Source organism: Neofelis nebulosa, chromosome 10 (genome assembly GCF_028018385.1).
Source record: "Neofelis nebulosa isolate mNeoNeb1 chromosome 10, mNeoNeb1.pri, whole genome shotgun sequence".
Lineage (NCBI taxonomy): Eukaryota > Metazoa > Chordata > Mammalia > Carnivora > Felidae > Neofelis > Neofelis nebulosa.
Window position 1 is genome coordinate 26,240,009 of NC_080791.1, and position 8,945 is coordinate 26,248,953.

Sequence of the window (8,945 nt, forward strand, 5' to 3'; positions counted from 1 at the left end):
TGGGGACATTTGAGAGCATCTCAATTCCCAAAGTTTCAGCAGCAGGAGGGACTTTTTCCCTTCTTCATTGAGTCTGTTCCTGCATGATGTTACCTTAGAGGTAACATTTTGTCTTCATGGGCTATACTAACCGCCTTGTATTGTCTTCAGATCTGTAATTAAAGTCAAATCCTTGGGTATGGCAGGGAGGCAATTACAAACTCAATCCGTGGAAGTGACAAAAATAATGACAAGATTTTGCTAATTTATATGGTTAAAAACTGGGAAATATACTTGGTAATAAATGATAAGAGGCTGCGTGGGATAGGAGTAGAAATATAATTTTAGATAAGGCCAAGCTGATTAATATGGGTTCACTTAGTGGAGATTTTGAACTGAATATGTTAGCTCAAATAATTGAGAGTAATTTTAATGGTTTCTCATTTGGCTGGTTAAAATTTAGTCTCAGTGAGGATCGATGCCAAATAAAACTTGAGATGCTAGACATCATTAGGGGAAATATAGGAAGAAAGAAATCCCAAGACTTCAGAAAGAAAAAGAATGTTAGAGTGGATTTATCATGTGACCCACTCACTAACACTCAACTATGTCCTTGAAAGTTCCCAGAAGACAATTCATTCTCTAAGACCCTGAAATATAACATTAGTGAAGAGAGCACCAATGGATTGGTGTATTGTAGATACTGTTTTCTGCAGGCTGGGGATACATATGGAAGATGTTTCTGTTGAAATCATCTCTTTGAATGAGGATTATGGGGTAGTAAGGTAGCAGAGGTAGCAGGATTTATCCAATGAGAGGCAAGGCAAGGTTGATGTATGTATTAGTCAAGGTTCAATGGTAGATGACAAGGACTTTGGTTGCTGGCCCAGATAAAAGAGCCAGAACCAGATTTTCCCTTCCACGTGAAATATCCAAAAAAAAAAAAAAAAAAAGAGAGAGACAGAAAATATAAAAAACAATGGTTTAAAAAATTAAAAATCAGATAAGGGAAATTATTTCTGAGAAGTGAGAAACCAATAAAAGAACTCCTATGATAGCATCAATTTACATTCTGGAGACAGTTTCTTGATAACTCTCCTTTGGTGCACAGGGAAGGAGACCCAGGCAGAATTTGGTACTGTCCCTGAATTGAGGAGACAAACCTGGGAGTGTAGAAAGAACAAAAATGATTAGCATTTGCAGAGCGAAGGACCAAGAGGAAACACTTGAATAGAGAGAGAGCTCTGCAGAGCTGCAGAAGATCCCTCTTGAGTCTAAATATGAGTAAAGATTAACGAACGCATGTGAGGAAACTCCCCAAGGCCAGGAAAGAACCACATTAAAGAATTAGGATGAAGAATGTTTAGAATTCACACAGGGCTGAGAATAGTTCCTGTTCTCACCTGTCAAGAGTACAAAACTTCATAATTCATGAAGCATCAGATAGAGTCTTGAGTAGTGGGAAAGTATTAGTCCTTAATGCTGTTCTAACACCAACACACTAAACATAAACACAAGATGTGAGAGGATCAGAGTATTTCCAAGCGATTGAACTGGATTGAAAAACAAAGCTACCAACTACTTAATAGAAATATAAAATTTTCAGGGGTACCTGCATGACTCAGTTGGTTAAATATCTGACTCTCACTCTCAGCTCAGGTCTTGATCTCAGGGTCATGAGTTCAAACCCCACGTTGTACTCCATGTTGGGCATGGAACTTACTTTAAAAAAAAAAAGAACTATAAAATATTTAGCAACCAAACATAGTAAAATATACACTGGCTAGCATCCAATCAAAACTTATCAAACATGCAGAGAAGCAGGAAAATATAACTTGTAATGAGGGAAGCAAAACTAATGAAATGAAACTGACTCAGAAATGACACAGATGATGGAATTAGGAAACAAAGTTATCAAAACAGTTGTCCTAACAGTTATGATGTCTGAGATGAAAAATTTGCTGGACCAGATTAACAGATTAGATATTACAGAAGAAAATATTAGTGAATTCTTAGACTAGAAACAAAATTTCATTTCCAAAATGAAACATTTGGAAGAAAAAGATTAAACAAACCCATTGAGCATCAGTGAGCTGTAGAGAAATTTCAAGCAGTGCAATATACATGTAATTAGAGCCCCAGAAGGAAAGAAGGAGTGGGTGGCAGAAAAAAATATTTGAAGAAATAATGACTGGACATTCTCCAAATTTGATGAAAACTTTACGTTCACAGATCCCACAAGTTCAATAAATCTTAAACATAAAATACATGAAGGAAACTACACCAAGGCATATCATAATCACTTGCTTAAAATATGTGATAAAGGGAAAGTCTTAAAAGTAACCAGAAAAAAAAAAATCATGTACCAAAGAACAAAAATAACAATGCCTGCAAATTTCTTGTTGTAAATAACACAAGCCAAAGACAGTGGAGTAACATCATTGAAACACCGAAAGGGGAAAAATTCAACCTAGAAATCCATAGTCAGCAGTTTTCCACAAATGAAAGTGAAAGAGACTTTTTCAGACATTCAAAAGCTGAAAGAATTTATCACCAGGAGACCTATCTTGCAATAAATGTTAAAGAAACTCCTATAGGCAAAAGGAACATGAAACTTGTTGGAAATTAGGACCTACACAAAAGAATGAAGGACACCGGAAATGGCAACTATACGGATCAATAACAAATATTTTTGTCTATTATTTAAACCTCCTGAAAAGATCATTGACAGTGCACACAAAATGAATAACAGTGTACTATGGAGCTTAAAATATGTGTATAAATAAAAATATGGGTGAAAAATTGAATCTATACAAATGATTAAAGAGGACTGAAAATGGTAACTAGGTGGGTAAATATAAAAGACCTGATTTCTCTTTGTAAAACCTTTTTAAAAGTAACCGATTAAACAAAAATAATAACAGTGCATTGTGGAATTTACAACATATGTAGAGGGAAAGTATATGACAACAATAGTACAAAGGCCAAGAGGAAAGAAAAAGAAGTATATTATAGTAAGGCTGCTATACTTCACGTAAAGTACTGTAATATTATTTGAAGATAGATTGTGATAACTTAAAGATGTATACTATAAGCCTTAAAGCAACCTTTAAAATGTTAATAAATTGTTGTACATAACAATTGTTTTATATGTACATATATGAGTTATATATATACACACACACATATATCTATCTAGATATCTATATCTATCTACATGTTGTGTACATTAAAGAATTACATATATATATCTATAGATAGATAGATATAAATATAGATAGATAGAGAGAGAGAGAGAGAGATTGAGGGAGAGAGAGAGAGAGACCAGCTATGTTACTAGGTACGTGAACATATGGGATTGTCATGTCCTCTGATGAACTGACCTTTTTATCACTATGAGATGACTCTCAAATGAAATTATAAAGATACTGAATCTAAAATTGGCATCAAAAGAGGAAAAATGAACCAAAGAACAAGTGGAACAAATAGAAAACATATAAGAGGATAAAAGACTCAATTAAATGTAAATGGTCTCAGCATTCCAATTATTTTTTTTAATTTATTTATTTATTTTTTTTTTTATTTTATTTTATTTTTTTTTTTAGATTATTTATTTATTTATTTATTTTTATTTTTTTATTTTTTAATATATGAAATTTACTGTCAAATTGGTTTCCATACAACACCCAGTGCTCATCCCAAAAGGTGCCCTCCTCAATACCCGTCACCCACCCTGCCCTCCCTCCCACCCCCCATCAACCCTCAGTTTGTTCTCAGTTTTTAACAGTCTCTTATGCTTTGGCTCTCTCCCACTCTAACCTCTTTTTTTTTTTTTTTTCCCTTCCCCTCCCCCATGGGTTTCTGTTACGTTTCTCAGGATCCACATAAGAGTGAAACCATATGGTATCTGTCTTTCTCTGTATGGCTTATTTCACTTAGCATCACACTCTCCAGTTCCATCCATGCTGCTACAAAACGCCATATTTCATTTTTTCTCATTGCCACGTAGTATTCCATTGTGTATATAAACCACAATTTCTTTATCCATTCATCAGTTGATGGACATTTAGGCTCTTTCCATAATTTGGCTATTGTTGAGAGTGCTGCTATAAACATTGGGGTACAAGTGCCCCTATGCATCAGTACTCCTGTATCCCTTGGATAAATTCCTAGCAGTGCTATTGCTGGGTCATAGGGTAGGTCTATTTTTAATTTTCTGAGGAACCTCCACACTGCTTTCCAGAGCGGCTGCACCAATTTGCATTCCCACCAACAGTGCAAGAGGGTTCCCGTCTCTCCACATCCTCTCCAGCATCTATAGTCTCCTGATTTCTTCATTTTGGCCACTCTGACTGGCGTGAGGTGGTATCTGAGTGTGGTTTTGATTTGTATTTCCCTGATGAGGAGCGACGTTGAACATCTTTTCATGTGCCTGTTGGCCATCCGGATGTCTTCTTTAGAGAAGTGTCTATTCATGTTTTCTGCCCATTTCTTCACTGGGTTATTTGTTTTTCGGGTGTGGAGTTTGATGAGCTCTTTATAGATTTTGGATACTAGCCCTTTGTCCGATGTGTCATTTGCAAATATCTTTTCCCATTCCGTTGGTTGCCTTTTAGTTTTGTTGGTTGTTTCCTTTGCTGTGCAGAAGCTTTTAATCTTCATAAGGTCCCAGTAATTCACTTTTGCTTTTAATTCCCTTGCCTTTGGGGATGTGCCGAGTAAGAGATTGCTACGGCTGAGGTCAGAGAGGTCTTTTCCTGCTTTCTCCTCTAAGGTTTTGATGGTTTCCTGTCTCACATTCAGGTCCTTTATCCATTTTGAGTTTATTTTTGTGAATGGTGTGAGAAAGTGGTCTAGTTTCAACCTTCTGCATGTTGCTGTCCAGTTCTCCCAGCACCATTTGTTAAAGAGACTGTCTTTTTTCCATTGGATGTTCTTTCCTGCTTTGTCAAAAATGAGTTGGCCATACGTTTGTGGGTCTAGTTCTGGGGTTTCTATTCGATTCCATTGGTCTATGTGTCTGTTTTTATGCCAATACCATGCTGTCTTGATGATGACAGCTTTGTAGTAGAGGCTAAAGTCTGGGATTGTGATGCCTCCTGCTTTGGTCTTCTTCTTCAAAATTACTTTGGCTATTCGGGGCCTTTTGTGGTTCCATATGAATTTTAGGATTGCTTGTTCTAGTTTCGAGAAGAATGCTGGTGCAATTTTGATTGGGATTGCATTGAATGTGTAGATAGCTTTGGGTAGTATTGACATTTTGACAATATTTATTCTTCCAATCCATGAGCAGGGAATGTCTTTCCATTTCTTTATATCTTCTTCAATTACCTGCATAAGCTTTCTATAGTTTTCAGCATACAGATCTTTTACATCTTTGGTTAGATTTATTCCTAGGTATTTTATGCTTCTTGGTGCAATTGTGAATGGGATCAGTTTCTTTATTTGTCTTTCTGTTGCTTCATTGTTAGTGTATAAGAATGCAACTGATTTCTGTACATTGATTTTGTATCCTGCAACTTTGCTGAATTCATGTATCCGTTCTAGCAGACTTTTGGTGGAGTCTATCGGATTTTCCATGTATAATATCATGTCATCTGCAAAAAGCGAAAGCTTGACTTCATCTTTGCCAATTTTGATGCCTTTGATTTCCTTTTGTTGTCTGATTGCTGATGCTAGAACTTCCAGCACTATATTAAACAACAGCGGTGAGAGTGGGCATCCCTGTCGTGTTCCTGATCTCAGGGAAAAAGCTCTCAGTTTTTCCCCATTGAGGATGATGTTAGCTTTGGGCTTTTCATAAATGGCTTTTATGATCTTTAAGTATGTTCCTTCTATCCCGACTTTCTCCAGGGTTTTTATTAAGAAAGGGTGCTGGATTTTGTCAAAGGCCTTTTCTGCATCGATTGACAGGATCATATGGTTCTTCTCTTTTTTTTTGTTAATGTGATGTATCACGTTGATCGATTTGCGAATGTTGAACCAGCCCTGCATCCCAGGAATGAATCCCACTTGATCATGGTGAATAATTCTTTTTATATGCTGTTGAATTCGATTTGCTAGTATCTTATTGAGAATTTTTGCATCCATATTCATCAGAGATATTGGCCTGTAGTTCTCTTTTTTTACTGGGTCTCTGTCTGGTTTAGGAATCAAAGTAATACTGGCTTCATAGAATGAGTCTGGAAGTTTTCCTTCCCTTTCTATTTCTTGGAATAGCTTGAGAAGGATAGGTATTATCTCTGCTTTAAACGTCTGGTAGAACTCCCCTGGGAAGCCATCTGGTCCTGGACTCTTATTTGTTGGGAGATTTTTGATAACCGATTCAATTTCTTCGCTGGTTATGGGTCTGTTCAAGCTTTCTATTTCCTCCTGATTGAGTTTTGGAAGAGTGTGGGTGTTTAGGAATGTGTCCATTTCTTCAAGGTTGTCCAATTTGTTGGCATATAATTTTTCATAGTATTCCCTGATAATTGTTTGTATCTCTGAGGGATTGGTTGTAATCATTCCATTTTCATTCATGATTTTATCTATTTGGGTCATCTCCCTTTTCTTTTTGAGAAGCCTGGCTAGAGGTTTGTCAATTTTGTTTATTTTTTCAAAAAACCAACTCTTGGTTTCGTTGATCTGCTCTACAGTTTTTTTAGATTCTATATTGTTTATTTCTGCTCTGATCTTTATGATTTCTCTTCTTCTGCTGGGTTTAGGCTGCCTTTGCTGTTCTGCTTCTATTTCCTTTAGGTGTGCTGTTAGATTTTGTATTTGGGATTTTTCTTGTTTCTTGAGATAGGCCTGGATTGCAATGTATTTTCCTCTCAGGACTGCCTTCGCTGCGTCCCAAAGTGTTTGGATTGTTGTATTTTCATTTTCGTTTGTTTCCATATATTTTTTAATTTCTTCTCTAATTGCCTGGTTGACCCACTCATTCGTTAGTAGGGTGTTCTTTAACCTCCATGCTTTTGGAGGTTTTCCAGACTTTTTCCTGTGGTTGATTTCAAGCTTCATAGCATTGTGGTCTGAAAGTATGCATGGTATAATTTCAATTCTTGTAAACTTATGAAGGGCTGTTTTGTGACCCAGTATATGATCTATCTTGGAGAATGTTCCATGTGCACTCGAGAAGAAAGTATATTCTGTTGCTTTGGGATGCAGAGTTCTAAATATATCTGTCAAGTCCATCTGATCCAATGTATCATTCAGGGCCCTTGTTTCTTTATTGACTGTGTGTCTAGATGATCTATCCATTTCTGTAAGTGGGGTGTTAAAGTCCCCTGCAATGACCACATTCTTATCAATAAGGTTGCTTATGTTTATGAGTAACTGTTTTATATATCTGGGGGCTCCGGTATTTGGCGCATAGACATTTATAATTGTTAGCTCTTCCTGATGGATAGACCCTGTAATTATTATATAATGCCCTTCTTCATCTCTTGTTATAGCCTTTAATTTAAAGTCTAGTTTGTCTGATATAAGTATGGCTACTCCAGCTTTCTTTTGGCTTCCAGTAGCATGATAAATAGTTCTCCATCCCCTCACTCTCAATCTAAAGGTGTCCTCAGATCTAAAATGAGTCTCTTGTAGACAGCAAATAGATGGGTCTTGTTTTTTTATCCATTCTGATACCCTATGTCTTTTGGTTGGCGCATTTAATCCATTTACATTCAGTGTTATTATAGAAAGATACAGGTTTAGAGTCATTGTGATGTCTGTATTTTTTTATGCTTGTAGTGATGACTCTGGTACTTTGTCTCACAGGATCCCCCTTAGGATCTCTTGTAGGGCTGGTTTCGTGGTGACAAATTCCTTCAGTTTTTGTTTGTTTGGGAAGACCTTTATCTCTCCTTCTATTCTAAATGACAGACTTGCTGGATAAAGGATTCTCGGCTGCATATTTTTTCTGTTTAGCACACTGAAGATATCGTGCCAAGCCTTTCTGGCCTGCCAAGTTTCAAAGGAGAGATCAGTCACAAGTCTTATAGGTCTCCCTTTATATGTGAGGGCACGTTTATCCCTTGCTGCTTTCAGAATTTTCTCTTTATCCTTGTATTTTGCCAGTTTCACTATGATATGTCGTGCAGAAGATCGATTCACGTTACGTCTGAAGGGAGTTCTCTGTGCCTCTTGGATTTCAATGCCTTTTTCCTTCCCCAGTTCAGGGAAGTTCTCAGCTATAATTTCTTCAAGTACCCCTTCAGCACCTTTCCCTCTCTCTTCCTCCTCTGGGATACCAATTATGCGTATATTATTTCTTTTTAGTGTATCACTTAGTTCTCTAATTTTCCCCTCATACTCCTGGATTTTTTTATCTCTCTTTCTCTCAGCTTCCTCTTTCTCCATAACTTTATCTTCTAGTTCACCTATTCTCTCCTCTGCCTCTTCAATCCGAGCTGTCGTGGTTTCCATTTTGTTTTGCATTTCGTTTAAAGCGTTTTTCAGCTCCTCGTGACTGTTCCTTAGTCCCTTGATCTCTGTGGCAAGAGATTCTCTGCTGTCCTGTATACTGTTTTCAAGCCCAGCGATTAATTTTATGACTATTATTCTAAATTCACTTTCTGTTATATTATTTAAATCCTTTTTGATCAGTTCATTAGCTGTTGTTATTTCCTGGAGATTCTTCTGAGGGGAATTCTTCCGTTTGGTCATTTTGGATAGTCCCTGGAGCGGTGAGGACCTGCAGGGCACTTCCCCCGTGCTGTGGTGTATAACTGGAGTTGGTGGGCGGGGCCGCAGTCCGACCTGATGTCTGCCCCCAGCCCACCGCTGGGGCCACAGTCAGACTGGTGAGTGCCTTCTCTTCCCCTCTCCTAGGGGCGGGATTCACTGTGGGGTGGCGTGGCCCGTCTGGGCTACTTGCACACTGCCAGGCTTGTGGTGCTGGGGATCTGGCGTATTAGCTGGGGTGGGTAGGCAAGGTGCACGGGGGCGGGAGGGGCAGGCTTAGCTCGCTTCTCCTTAGGTGATCCACT